We start from the raw sequence: 16,015 nt of genomic DNA, 5'->3' as shown, positions 1-16,015 counted from the left end.
GAAAAATTTTTCCGCAACTCGCTATATATTGCAAAATAAAAAATCAAGTTCGCAAACGTAGGTAACTAAAATTTGCTCTTAACGTCCCACATCTATCGTTTGGTTCATTTAATTAAAACCTAACAGAAAAGTGAAAACTATGCGAATGTTACGAGTACCTATAATTTATTTTCTGTAAATTTGAACAAACCGATATCTATATATATATATATATATATATATATATATATATACATATATAAAAAGAATCCCTATTCCCCTTCGTCACAACATCACGCGTGAACGGCTAGACCGATTTCACAATTTTTTTTGTTGTGTTTGTTATTGTCAGAAGGTCCTTTGAAAGAAAAAATTCAAAATTTTGCGCGGAAAATTAGAAAACTTAACGAAAATATTAATTTTATATAACTGGCAATAGTTTGAAATAACTGTCAGCGATTGGCAGAATGCGCGCTGCAAATTCATAGTTAAGACGGGACTACGTCTGTCGGGTCAACTAGTACATAATAAAACTTCAAATCAATGAAATCAATGATTGAAGTATAGGTCTGTATCTAAATTACGTTCTACATTCGGCTCAAATATAAAACAAGTGTGGCGTTTTTATTGTATTTTAAAATGCTGATTAATTTTGTTTGACCAATCTAGAAATTAAAGAAAATGGCTATTGGGATGCTTCTTATACGAGTACTTTTAAAGGGTCAACCTTTGATCGATTGTGTTGCAAAAAGACTGTTGCAATGATTTTCTTTTTATTTTATAAATAAAACAATTCATCCTAGGCGAATTTCAGCCACGGTAACTAATCTCAACGAATATCAGCCAGATATGCAGGAGATATTATAGTGCACAAGTGTGTACGCATTACAAAGGTGTACTGTCCTGTCTATTCCTTCACTCTCTAGTCCGGTGAAAGGCAATCTCCGGAGTGTCAGGTGCAAGATCAACAGCTTTACATGCTTTCCGAGGTACAAGGGTATCACAAAATCAACTTCCTGACTCCGAGCTGCGCGACTGGGTCATTATTAGACAGAAAAAATCTGTCACATTTTTTTTTAATTGACCCGGCATTCAAACCTGGGACCTTAGCACGATAGTCTGCAGCAGTCGGTAGGCAGTCGATCTGATTTCAAAATATTTAGAGGCCGCTAAAAACGTTAAAATTTTAAAAATATTTAATCGTCGATAGGTACTAGTTTTCTCATTAACTTTACGAGTAATAAATAACTGTATTTTAAATCCATTTTATTATTTTAATGTTTTATAATATATTTGAGAACTTTTAAAGCGGAATAATTCCATACATGCTTGTATGGAATTTTAAACATTTACACAGCGCATGCAACTAAATCTCTCAAAAGGAATATTTTTCCAACACTTAAATAGTTTTTCAATTCAAACCAGCAGTGGCGAAGCGTCCATACAAGCCGATTCCCACCGGCTTCCCTTTTAGGTTTTTAGCGATACTAAACAATATATTTAATAGGAAAATTTAAATTTAAAACATATCAGACAATAGACAATAATTAATGATCACTTAATAATGACATCTATCGGCCAGTAGTCCGTTGTTTGATAATTTAATCGATATCGATTACTTATTTTAAATAACATTAGATGGCGCCCCTTGTATTTAGTTCCCCAGAAATTCCGTTACCAAAGTGAAATTGTGACGCCACAGGCGTAGGGTAAACCGCTGTCAAGCGTGTCGTAGTATGTTTTTAATATAGATGGCAGCACTTTCTATGACTTTCTATGCCAGTGTTTGTCGGAATCGTGCGCAAGATATGGGCAAAGGGAACTCGAGAATTTTCGGCTTCACGTTAACCGACTTTGTATAGTTGTCACTTTTTACGTCCATGAAACGTCATAATTTATTATGCTACCAAGTTGCGGTGTTTGTAAATTGTCATATTCATTTTATTTTTTGATAGTTCCGTGATATTTAGTTACCGGCGCTTTGTTTATTTAGAAACTACAAGTAAATGTGTATTATAATGCTTGTGATTAGTTTAATGTCTACCTTTACGTAAGTATATTATTAGTCTGTGATTTCACATATTAGTATTTAGTTGGTTAAATATTTGAAGTAGATCTGAAAGTTTTTGATTTCAGACACAAAATGTTTGTTAGAAGAAAATAAAATAGCACCACGATACAAGCAAAAGTTAACGAATAACCTTTCTTGATTATTAAATTGAGTATAATTATATAATTTTATCATGTAAGTACACGCTGTTGGTCTGTTTGGCAACCGTGATACCTATTTCTATAAGGGGAAATTACATTTACAGTTTTATTTTGAAAATAAACAGATACTTATAGAGAGGTAGTGTGGTTATAATTTTAATACTTACTTTTGTTGTTATAACAAATTAATAGGTAAGTACTTATATTTGTGATCAATAGAAGGAGAATTATCTACATTAATTATTCGATTTTATGAGTGTTTCAATTATTTACGCATAATAGGTAATTTAGTAGGTATGTCAACGTTAGTCGATTTCGAATCAAGACTAATTCGTTGTCTTAGTTTTTGTTTTCCCATAAATTGCTCCCGATATCTTAAGTGACGCAAATTTTTTCACACCGGGTTACCTTTTGTAAAATTTCACCCTTCGGCACTGCAAACCAGTACTTGTCGAGATTAGTGCGTTAAAACAAATAAACAAACTTTTCAGCTTTATAGTACGTACAATATAGTATAGAGGTATAGATTAATTTGAATAAATATTTAAACAGTATTTAAGATTTGATTACTAATGTATAGAGTATTTGGATGATTTAGCGATATCTTTACTGAGAAAAGTAAATAATATTGATTTCGCTCCGTATTTGTTGTTTGTAATTAACAATGTAATATAACGCTACCGGCCAAGCTGACAGTTTACACCGTATCCCAGCATTAACCGGCCTTTGTAGCTAGCTCAGCCCATAAATTCATTTACGCTATAGTATAAGTTTTAAAACATACCAAATTGGTGCATTTGTAAAGTGTAAGCATCAATATAGTAAGCCCAAGGCCTACATAGACATAAAAATCGACACAAAATTATAAATGTACCTAATTAAATCAAAAACTATTTGTCGCCTGGAATATAATAAACATGCCGTAGACACAGGCTACAATACGAGCACCGTGCTTTAAGCGACGCAATTCATTGGGATGAGATTTAATACTTGTTGCACTGCGCCAATTGCAGAATAAGCTCTAACGCAGTAGAAGCCCATTTCCGAGCGTGGTACAAATTTTTCTTCTATATAAGACACTATACGTATTGAGATGTTACACTTGATTTACTGATTCCTGATTTACATTGCGCACTCCACAAAATCACTTAGGAATTAGGATTCTGTAGCCGTTGTTCACAAGGCGGTTAATAAATGAAGGCGTGGATTAAATTTATTTACAGACAATCACCGGTTCTATGTACATTATTTGTTTCCGCTTCCTATTTCACGCGGGTATGTATCCTTTTTATCAACTTCTGGTATTGGTATCATTATAATTTTCTATGTTTATAAGGTCGTACTTACTCTAAGAAATATGTGTTTTATGATACTCTTCATTAGTGGATTTGTAGCAAGGGAGGGTCTAACTAATAATAAATATTTCCGTCTGTACTAAAAACACTGATGAACAAAAAGGAGATAATCAAAATATTTTTTTAGTTATTCTACTCATGTGGTTATACCACGTTGAGTTGTGTCTAACCCCATGCGCGGTCTCCGGTCAGTTAAGACATAATTATTGGAGATTTACACTTCTCTGTATTTGCAGATTTTTGTACATGTGATTATTTGCATTAAATGTAAAGTGTATCAAAAAGTGCCACTGAAAGTCTGCTAAAGCCTTAAAATCTCATCCACTGATAGGTATATGACATTTCATGAATGCTCTGGTCAAATAGATGAGTTGCGATGAAATTTAATACATAGTAATATTGCTACAAGTCACTTAATTAATTATAATTACCCTCCTGAGGCAATCAGCTAAAAAAGGAGTAAGATGACATATGTTTTAGAGAAAAATTATGGGATAAAAAGTATTTCCCATTAATGGAGCATGAGAAGGACAAATAAAAACGTAGAGTCCCTAGACTATAGAAAAAACAAGTCATAGACATCACACATCACACTTGAAACGCGAAAAAACAAAATTCAAACTCGAAGTAGAGATGCTAGAGATATTATAACAATGCAGAATTGTAGTCGTCTAGATGAAAGAGCGGCGCCGGCGACTGTATTGCTAGTCGCTATTGAATTGCTAGTCTCCATAACCGACTACCTTTATACCTAATCGACGTATAAATCAATTTCCCTCAAATAAATCAATATCGCTATTATATTTATGTTATTTATGAGATCGCTGCAAAACCTTATCAGGTCGAGCAGTAAAGAGGTAATGTCATCAATAATGTTTACTCTAGATTATTTATTTATAGTAGATACTTTCTCGTTCGAGATATCTAAATGTGTGAGGTTGAAAGGATCAGTCATAATAAAACAAAGTTCTAAATAATATAATTTGTACATAGTTTACTATAGTTGAAAATATTGAAATTTAAACTCTTGCCGTTGATATTTTTTTGTACCTACAAAGATTACCAAAATGTGTTTTATGAGGAAATAACGTCCAAGAAAATAACGTATTATGAACTTAAGCGAAAAAAAACACTATCAGTTCTTGCAAGTACTTTTATATGCTACACATGTTCAAAGACAAATGGCACCACTTATAAGTAACGTTTTCATAGAAAGGTGACATAATAATTCACAAATCCAACTGCCTATATTAGTAACGTAGGGCGATATCCCCAGCAACACGTCGAGCTTACCGTCTTTTTAGAACTCCTAATCTATATACTATTATATAAAGCTGAAGAGTTTGTTTGTTTGTTTGATTGAACGCGCTAATCTCAGGAACTACCGGTCCAAACTGAAAAATTCTTTTTGCGTTGGATAGCCCTTTATTCGTGAAGTGCTATAGGCTATATATCATCACGCTATACCCAATAGGAGCGGAGCAGTAATGGCTAATCTCAGGAACTACCGGTCCAAATTGAAAAATTCTTTTTGCGTTGGATAGCCCTTTGTTCGTGGAGTGCTCTAGGCTATATATCATCACGCTATACCTAATAGGAGCGGAGCAGTAATGGCTAATCTCAGGAACTACCGGTCCAAACTGAAAAATTCTTTTTGCGTTGGATAGCCTTTTGTTCGTGGAGTGCTATAGGCTATATATCATCACGCTATGACCAATAGGAGCGGAGCAGTAATGGCTAATCTCAGGAACTACCGGTTCAAACTGAAAAATTATTTTTGTGCTGGATAGCTCTTTGTTCGTGGAGTGCTATGGGCTATATATCGTCACGCTATTACCAATAGGAGCGGAGCAGTAATGGCTAATCTCAGGAACTATCAGATCGAACTGAAAAAATATTTTTGTGTTGGATAGCACTTTATTTTTGAAATGCTATATAGGCTATATATCATCAAGCTATGACCAATAGGAGCGCAGCAGTAATGAAACATGTTGCAAAAACGGGGAAAATTTATTAGTTTTGAGAGCTTCCGTTGCGTGCGCTGCGTAAACAGTTAAAGTTATGCAACAATGATGTATGACGGGATTGTTCCTCTTAAAAAGTTCTACAAAAATATATTATAAAACAAAGTCCCCCGCTGCATCCGACTGCCTGAACGTGTTAAACTCAAAAACTACCCAACATATAAAGATGAAATTTGGTATGGAGACAGTTTAAGACCCTGGGAAGAATATAGGCTCCCGGGAAAATATATAGCGTGACTTTTATAATGGAATACTTTAGCCCGAAAAACTTAGTAACGCGGGCGGAGCGGCGGGCAAAAGCTAGTTAAATTTATAATATAATAAGAAAATGAATTGTATTTCTTATATCCTATTTCCAGATTAGTTGTTAAGATTTTTATAATGTTTATATTGCCACTTAAAATATAATTGATATCGTGCATCCGAAATTAAAAAAAAACACTGTATTTAATTTCTTAAAGATTTTCATATATCATTGCGTATTTGCGCACGTAACTCGTGCGCCATAAATGTATGGGACGTCTTCCCAAGACCGTTTACTCGTGGAAGGACCAAAAGCAGGGCATACGTAGCTACCTTCGTATCAACCGGCCTCTAAGCTTCAGTGGTCCTTCTTAACTCGTACCTACGTCAAGCTTAAGCATGCACCCAAAAGTTCAGACTAAAAGGCCCTCCCAACACATGTTGATATAGGGCCTCTCTGTGGCAAGCTATACCACGGGCCTAAGACACATCCTTATCGCAAAATGATAATATTATAATGAAGATTTTTTTGTTGAACCATTAATACTAAAGGTATTTTTACTTTTAAGCTTTCATTTCAAAAATTACAAATTTATCTAAAATAAAAATTTTAGACATCCCTTCAATAAGCCAAATTTATCACTGAAATTAAACAGTCACAACCTAAGACTTACCTACACGCATTGATTGTATTAATATTTTATTAAAATCTACAATGTTTCTATAATAAGATATTTGACCTGATCATGATCATAAAATACGTCGCACAAGAATAAATTACACCACATAACACTGTATTACTACTTACACATTGTTTACGCGAAAAATAACCTATTGTGACTAGGATGCGCAAAGACATTTAAATAATACATATCTATGTTAGCTATGGAATGCGATCGTTTGTTTGTATTGGTAAAGGTTAACGTTGATTTAGATACAAACTGTACTAGTGTGCAGATGCAAACAATAGATGCTTGCGGTTAGACATAATTGATGTGCAAAAATAACCATTCCCAATATAAATGTTGTTAATGATGAGCCCTTAATAATGTGAAATAATTCATATTAATACTGGCACATAAAACTGAAGAGGTTGTATTTGTATACACGCACTAATCTCTCACTAATAGAGAGTTACATCAATTCTCAGTCTAAGCTTTTTATAATAGGAACGAGGTTTTACGCGGACGATCCGGCGGACAGTCACCAGTTTTATTAGTTTTAAACTAATGCTAAATAATTAAATTATGGACGAAAATACATTTAAACAACTACTAATTATACAGGTGAAAATATAGGTTAATATCTGAGCAAAATCAGTCTATTTTACTTATCAGTTTGTCGAATATATGTTGACATAATATCTTTTGTTGACAGCACTTTGGTGCTCGACTGCCTAAGGTTATTATGTATGTGTGGCAACAGGGAACTTTCTCACTTTCTTATATTATTTCTACCTCGGCATCAGCTCACTATAAGTAAACCTAGCTGACACAATAGAATTCAACTTATACTTCAGTTGCATTATTACAGTGGTTCAATAATTATCCTTTATCTTTATTTAGGGAAAAATATATACATATTTCCCAATTTTGATAATGTGAGATATTAAGCAGAATCACTATTTTAACATTTCACTACAAAAATTCCGACATCATTTATACTTAGCTCCGGATAAATTATATACAATATGATTTTGGTTATCTCTTTTCTTTGGAATGTATCGGTCAATACGCTACCGCCAAGAACAAACATGCGCTTTGAAATCCTTTTGTGAATCTTCAAATAAAAACTTCTATGAGAACAATACACAATAAGCAATAAATATTATGTACTCAGATGTACATGTATTACACGCCTTGTAGACAATAGGAAGCGGAAACAAATGGAAAAACAATATAGTCAGAAAATTTGTATTATATGTAGTCCACAATACAACGCTAAAACTGATTACAACTGGTCCAAATAAATGTAAACCATGTAATACAATCATGCACTTCTTTTTATCCTCGTCGGCCAATGCTATGACATCAGCATTCGAGAGCAATAATTATGAAGTGTTATCACAATGTTTCCATACATAACAAATAAACACACTTGCAGTGTCAAAATCTTTTGGCAAATCAGCATATTATGTCAAGAGTAAGAACAGAATTATACGACCGATATTTAAAAAATTATAGGTAGTGCCATGTCGAAATATAATATTTTTATAGATGAATGGACCGGCTCTACTGGGCTCTACAGTATTACAGGCACGTTACAGTCTTCGATTGCTTTTTGGTTCTATTGGATCTCGAGTAGTCTTCTTAATTTCAGGAGGCGTAAAAAACTGCTTTCTCTCCTTATTATTACTCTACAAGAGGCCATCCATAAATTACGTCACACAATTTCATGATTTTTCGACCCTTGCCCCCGTACTTATCACATGTTATATTTTATGGACGTCCCAGGTCTGAATTAAAGAAAACAGCAGTTCCAAAATTATATATGTATATAAAAATTAATCCCTATTTCCCTTGGTCACGCCATCACGCGTGAAAGGCTGGACCGATTTCACTATTTTTTTTTGTTGTTTGTTATTGTCAGTCCTCATGAAAAAAAAAATTCAAAAAATTGCGCGAAAAATTTGAAAATTTAAGAAAACTTGACGGAAATATTACTTTTATATAACTGTCAATTGTTTGAAATAACTGTCAGCGATTGACAGAATGCGCGCTGAATTCATAGTTAAGACGGGACAACGTCTGTCGGGTCAACTAGTTATATATATTTTATGAAATCAACATCAAATCGCAATGGACGGAATTTGGGTTAAATGCGGCCGACGAGCGACCCTATTGTATAACAAGCCCTCGCTTGCTTCAAGCGACAATTCGCCTATAACCCTTATATATCCAGAGATAAGATAGTTTTTTAAGGTTTTCGTTTATACTTCGTGTTTTGTGTTTTAATATTATAGATTTGACCATGTGACGTCGCGAAACTAATGACCCCCAGCCCCTTATCACAAGTCAGGTTTAGAGGAGCCCTATTCTCAGCAGTGGAGTTTATGTGGCTGATGATGATTATGATGACTTTGGATGATGAAATTAACTAAACATCAGATGAACTACAATAGCCCATTTGGTGCTATAATCTGACCATGCTTTAAAAACAATCGATACGCAAAACAGTGTTCTGCAAGACCTGACACAATAGGGCATTTTACACACACACACACACACACACACACACACACACACACACGCGCGTGCGCATTTATGCCCAAAGGGGTATGCAGAGGCGCAACTAGGGCACCCACTTTTCGCCAAATGTGATTCGTTCCCCGATGTGATAAGGGGCGAGCCTATCGCCATATCCAGCACATCCTCCAGACTCCAGGCTGATACTAACGAGAAAACCCAAATATCACTTTACCAGGCCCGGGACTTGAACCCAGGACCTAAAAGCGTTGCCGTGGCGCGCATGCTGTACAACTACGCCACCAAGGCAGTCGAAGGTGTTTTATTGTTTCATTTTGACAATTATTCTATAAGAGCAAAAAGAAACTTATTTATAAAATCTATTTTATATATAATATATAAAAATCATTTTATTTCGATCATATGGAACATTCCACTAGGTAAATCTTTTTTCGTTGTGTTAATTATTGTTAGGATGTTCGTATTAAAGAAAAAAAAAAACAAGGAAATTGAGCGGAACATTACAAAATGTAAGAAAATTTACAAGATTTAACAACAATACTTATTTTACATAGCTGTCAATTGTTTCATGTTTGACATGACTGTCAGACATTGGCAGCATGCGCGCCGCAAATATCGTTTAACACAGATGGATTGGCTGTTAATTAGGAACGTCTGTTTGGCAACAAGTTAGTAATAAAATAGCTTAAGAAATAGGACAGCTTAATAATTTCAAATATTGCAATGAGCCCTTACACGAAATGCGCATAACGCGCTAACTCTTCGCGCGCATCGAAATGTCTGAATGGCATCGCTAAATATTGTTGCGCATCTTTCTATTTTTTTTACATATAACTCTTCCATCGGGTTCCAGGAGTTCATGTTGTTGAAATTTTAACGGATTTTGTCTTCCTTTTTGTTTTGGAATAACTAATATACAGGGTGTCCCAGAAAATAGTGTCAAGCGGAGGTCTAAAGATAGAGCACTCCATGGGGTTTCCGAATCACTCCCATGTATGCTCCGCGATTTTTCATAGTTTTCGAGTTATCAATATTTTTCTGAACTTTTGAGACTTTTCGATTTGAACAATTAAAATTATTTTTTAAGTATATGGCCTCTTCATGATTTTTTTGTTGCAACCAAATTTTCATTAGTTATTCTTATTTGCTAAAAACAATCCGCTTCGTAACTTTAACGAAAATTATGAAAATGCTGCTGTAAAGTGAAAACTTATTTTCTATGAATTATGACTTAAATTTTCTACTTTAAATTATAGATCTAAACAGGTGACTTTGTGGTTCTAAGTCAAAAACTTCTCTAAAACAGCGAGGTGGAAAATTCTTTAAATTTGCCATCAGATTACAATTATTTTTTGTGATGTCTCTTCATTTCTAAGGTTAATTAGTTTGTTAACTAACCAAAAATGACTGCAAAAATGCTATGAGTTAAGCATTTGGCATATTCTTATGTTTAAGTTCAATTAATTTTGCATGGAAAAAAGTACAAGTCTCATCGCACAAGGCAATCTCTTACAGACAACCATAGGGTGGATATAAGAGAAAACGGAATAATATGGGGCAGTATGAGGTCTAGGAAGTATATTACCTAATATACTAGTTATTTAATTAATATTCTATCAAACATTTAAATATCTTTATTAACAATAAAGTTATAAGTCCGCCTGTATACTTTTGTATATAAAGTGCTAAATAAATAAATAAATAAATAAATAAATAAATATTACAAATGTGCGGCTAAATAATATGACTAGCGAAATGAGTGTATTGCAAAATATAACTCGTCATAATTTACTAATTTGCAAATGATTCTTCTGACACTTATACACATAGCACTTACTACATGCGAGCTTAGTATTGAAATTCCCGACACAAATATTTGCAGATCCCACAAACAACTCAGTGTACTATCGAATAGAACCTGCGGTGTTTCGTTTCACTGCTGACTCGTCGCCTACTGCACCACGGCAGTTGTCTCCTACTACAGAATATTACATGACCTACGAAACGAAGGGGGCATAGAAACAGATATGTTTTATTACAATTACGAAATATATCAGTTTGAATATTATGAAAATGGTAAAAAAAAATATATAAAATTTACTTTACTTTGGAACTGCAGTTATTCGATATTTTTTAAAAAAAGGGCACCAATGCAATAGCTTGTATTACTATGTTTAATATTTTACATTATTCTATTCATAACAGAAAATAGTACAAAAAGAACCCCTTTTGTAAAACTGAACTAAAATTAGTTAATAAATTAGGCAGTAAATCATATTTCAAATATTGAAATGTGCAGGACTTGGAGCGTAGTGGGGATAGCGCTCCGTCTCATTCTTTCGCACGCATCGTTTTTCCCGATGACGTCACGTGCGCACATTGCGCCTATTTTCTAGTTCTTAATATTTATCTCTTCTATCAAAATTCAAAGACTTGTTTATAACTTGTTGACTATTTATCTTTTTGAAATTATAGGGTCAATATTTGATAAACGTAGAGAACACCCATTAGTTAAATACCCTATCATAGGATTCTTAAACCACTTTCCTTAAAAAAATCGGGGTCCGACTATTTGTAAACTATAATCTCTATAAAATAATAGTATTTAATGTAGATATGTGTTATATTTTTCGATGTTTCAATGACTCTAAAATCTTATTGTAATAATGAAAGATTGTATTGCTGTTGCCCAACTTAAATCCCTCTCCATCGTTACAAAATTAACCCTTAATTTTATGAAGCATACAGCGAATCGTCATATTAAAAAAGGAAGTACTATGTCGCGGGCTAAAAATAAGATTTGTTTTTAAAATACCTTCAGAAATAAAGCTAGTATTTTTTTAATGTTTGTAAGCTTGTGTAATAATATCTAAATACTTGGAAGCTCACATTTTATTGATGTATAAGTATTACAATTAGAACATCAAAACTTATTATAAATTATAATAACATTACGCTCTTTTATTTCTCCTAATGGTGGTAGGTCTCCTTATATGTGAGAGGCTCCTGGGTAAGTAACACCGCGATGTCTATTTCTGCCGCCAAGCAGCAGTGTGTAGTCACTGTTGTGTTCAGGTTTAAAGGACATTGTAGCCAGTGTAACTACTGGACATATTCCGCCTTATTACAAAAAGATATCTTCGTACTAGGTCTAAACCAACATCTCACGTCTCGAGATGGCGAGCGCATTGGAATACCAAACAATACTTTGTAATTTAAGGTGTTGGATGGTGTTTTTATTATAGGCGGTCGTTTAGCTTACCATCAGGCGAACGGCAAGCTCGTCTCGTCATTCAAATAAATAAATAAAAAAAAAGGTTAATACGGCCAAATACCACAGAGGAATTAATGGGACTACCTCAGTAACAATAGCCACAAATATTCGGAATCGGAAACGTAACATGGTGTTTTATACGGCATCCGTGATAAATGATCCTCATTAAAGGCCAATTATAGATAAGTTAAAAATAAGATTATGCATTTCACAATGTCAGCAATGTTGCGTACTTAAACATATTAATATGTAATTAGGCTGATAGCTCATTGACCGATATTGCTTCAACATTATCAATATATTATGCATTACATACTTGGCGCACTAGTTACGTGCGGGAGGATGAAAAGATTTACGAATAATCAATGTATTTAATAAAGGCATTTTAGTTAGAGCTTTTGTAAATACTAAATTATTAAAATGTTTACATTATTGTGTTAGTTGCACATTAAAATGTGTACGAAAAGAAATATAAAACAATAGTACTTAGTGTATCCACCTTGTAAACTCAAGTTAATACCAGGAGCTGAGGACTAATCTACAGTTCTTGTAAATCACCCGAGGAACCTAAATTTTATATTGACACCGGAAATACAAACTAATGTAAGTAGGCTTTTGCAATGGTTTTGTTACAGACAATTACGATTTAACTGAAGATGATGCTCAAGATAATATTAATACCTTCATATCTTAGAATTTAGATGTGCTACGAAAAGTAAAACAAATCTTTTTTCAACTACCGTCCAAAGCCTACATAAATAAGTTTCATTTCATTTTTTGTAAACTAGTGTAATTAAAGAGGACACAGTGCCATCTATAGAATTTACTATTAACCAAAAATGACTGATGCCATGTATGTATTTCAAGGACTTGCCTTAATCCTAATATTAAAAATTTTAAAGACAATAGGTATCATATGAACGATTTGCGTTGAAATTTTAAGTTAACAGTTGTAGAAATGGTTGGTCAAACGTTAAAAAATTAAAGTAATCTATAAATCAATAATTGCGATATATTTTTTAAGGGCGTAATATAAGATACTTTTGCCATTTTGCACCGAGCTTATGCAACTTATCCCGTTAAATACAGATATCTAACGGCGCTTGATATAGTAAACTTCCTGACAATCTTTAGAACTCATAAAAGAACCCAGCGGCAATCAATATTTAACTTTTAAAGCTATTAGCTATGTGGATAACAGATACGCCTCCAAGATTTCGCAACTGTTTGTGATATGTCAAATTTCATAAAAGTGTTTTATTGTTTATCTAATAAATGAAGTAATCTATATTTCTATACCTATACTATTATATAAAGCTCACGAGTTTGTTTCTTTATTTGAACGCACTCATCTCAGGAACTGGGTCCAATTGAAAAAATATTTTGTAGTTAGATAGGTCACTTACTGAGGAAAGCTATAAGCTAAATAACGCTACGCCATGGTCAATAGGAGGAGAGGATCAATGACAAATGTGGTTAAACAGGGAAAAATTATTCCGGGCGCTGCGCTGGTGCACTGTATTTATTCATTTTACTTTTTTTTTAGCCATTTATGGCTAAAATTAATCGACAAATATGTATGACGGAATTGTTCCCCGTAAAAAGTTCGCGGAACCGCGAGCAAGATCTAATTTTATAATAAAAAGAAATACGTCAATTACTTGTTAAAACATTTCATAGAAAAATTCATATTATAAATGCCTTTTTTTTAAGTAATCATTCATTAAATAAGATTTCACCCTAAAACTGTGGTAAAAAACAATTAATAAGCTTTAATAAGACATATATATACATACTCTCTTCATCGTCACTAGTATCAATGTCTTCCATCACTATTCAAATAAGCGATAAATAATACACCCATAACTTAGAAGTGTGTGCCTTAGATTTTGAACCTGCGTACATTCATTCCTTTCACAACTAGGCCATTGATGCTTTCTGGTAAATTAATGAAATAAAAATTTGCTATTATTTTTAAAACGATTTAAATTATGGAGAAGCTTATAGATTGTTTAAAAATTATAAATGTTGTAAATTCATGCGGGAACTTTAACGTTTTTAAAACTTAAAATAAAAGCCGGATAAGTGTGAGTTGAATTCGCGCACAAAGGTTTCCGTACAAACTTGTCAATAAGCTATCTAAATTTATAAACTACAAATTTACAGATTAACGGGAGGCATCCTATAGGTTTTAATTCTATTGGGCAATAGAAAAATATGAAAAAATATGTCACATATGTCACATATGTCATATCTTTTAATTGCGTTGACTTACAAGTTTGATTTTGTTATAGCTGAAGGAGACCATGGACGTGATAAATTTAACATTTCAACTTGATACCTCTACGCGTTTCTGAGATTTGGGGTCTAGAGCCTAGACACACAACAAGTGTATAATTGAACCCTAATAAAACACGGCCTATTTCTAGGGAAATTGATAAAGTCTATCAAAATTACAGTGAATAGGCGGTGAGCAGAGCATCGCTAGAGTATTCGAGTACTATTAATGGGTGATCGCCTTTACTGCTCAATGATTTATGAGGTATCCACTATGTTTCTACTGATTAATCTACCTTCTTTCATTTGACAATCATTATGCCTAAGTTGGACAGAAATGCCTCTACGGAATTTAGGCTTATTGTAATGATTTCGAAACCTGTTATTTATATAAAACGTCCTGCGTCTATCACATACATATTGTCATCATCTGTTTCTATGACTACACTTGAAAGTGTAATATAGGAGATAAATGTTTGTATAGCACTATTTACGTTATTGCACGCCGACGTGGGGTCGACACAAAAAAAAACAATAATTTAAAAAAGTGAAGAATTATACTTAGTTTCTACAACAACATGCCTGACGTCCGAACTCTTAAAAAAAACTGAATATAATTTGGTAAGTATTTTGAAATAATATTTACGTATAAATAATGTTTGTTTTATTTATAGCACTCTTTCAGAGAATGTGTAAAAGGGAACTTATAATAATACCTTTTAAAAACAAGAAGCATCATCAAACATACAAATATAGCCCCTAAAATATGTGTAAGCTCTGTATAGAAATACTTAGAAAAAACATGAGCTTTCGATTAAAAAATGTATGCAACCTATTTTTAAAATAAGGGATGAAATCACTAGAGGATGAATTGTGATTGTGAAGTATTATATAAACCTAAATCAATGATCTAATATGTGTAGTAGGTTAGAATGTTGTGCATTCCTTTAATAGTATGTAGTATAAATAAATATTATATTAAGTATAGTCCGCCAAATATTAAAAAAAAAAATTGTTTGCAATCATACTAAAATGTATTTAAGTCCACAGCCGCGAATACAATCATGTTACAAAATCCTGCCCAGATATATTATTTAAAACAAGAATGACAATACACATTGGCATAGTTATATGCAAATAGACAGCTTATAGGTTTGAATCAAATAATTTAGATTATTGAAAATGTTTGATTGCTTTTTTCGATAGTAACCACAATAGCCAATATCAGACCCCATTACAAAATATTATGATTCTTTTACTTAGGTTGCATTATAGGAGGAAAACAGAAATATATTTTATTGCTATAATTAATGCATACTAGTTGCATATAGCAAAAGAAATTTGTAATTACTATAAAATAACTAATAAAGTCAAGTGCTCATTTACTCGAAAAATTGAATTATTTGAATTAACTGGAATACAAATCTATTGATAGATATAATAAGT

At 33.1% G+C, this 16,015-nt stretch overlaps 1 protein-coding gene across 1 annotated transcript in view; it reads right to left on the bottom strand.

The window, feature by feature from the left end:
* The window catches only part of LOC115442895 (dual 3',5'-cyclic-AMP and -GMP phosphodiesterase 11), a gene marked incomplete in the record, with an annotated part of 100,153 nt that overhangs the window by 82,362 nt on the left and 1,776 nt on the right, over positions 1–16,015 (bottom strand).

Source organism: Manduca sexta, chromosome 27 (genome assembly GCF_014839805.1).
Source record: "Manduca sexta isolate Smith_Timp_Sample1 chromosome 27, JHU_Msex_v1.0, whole genome shotgun sequence".
In the NCBI taxonomy this organism is placed as follows: domain Eukaryota; kingdom Metazoa; phylum Arthropoda; class Insecta; order Lepidoptera; family Sphingidae; genus Manduca; species Manduca sexta.
Note: the sequence above shows the minus strand (reverse complement) of the source record. Positions and strands in the feature narration are given on the sequence as shown.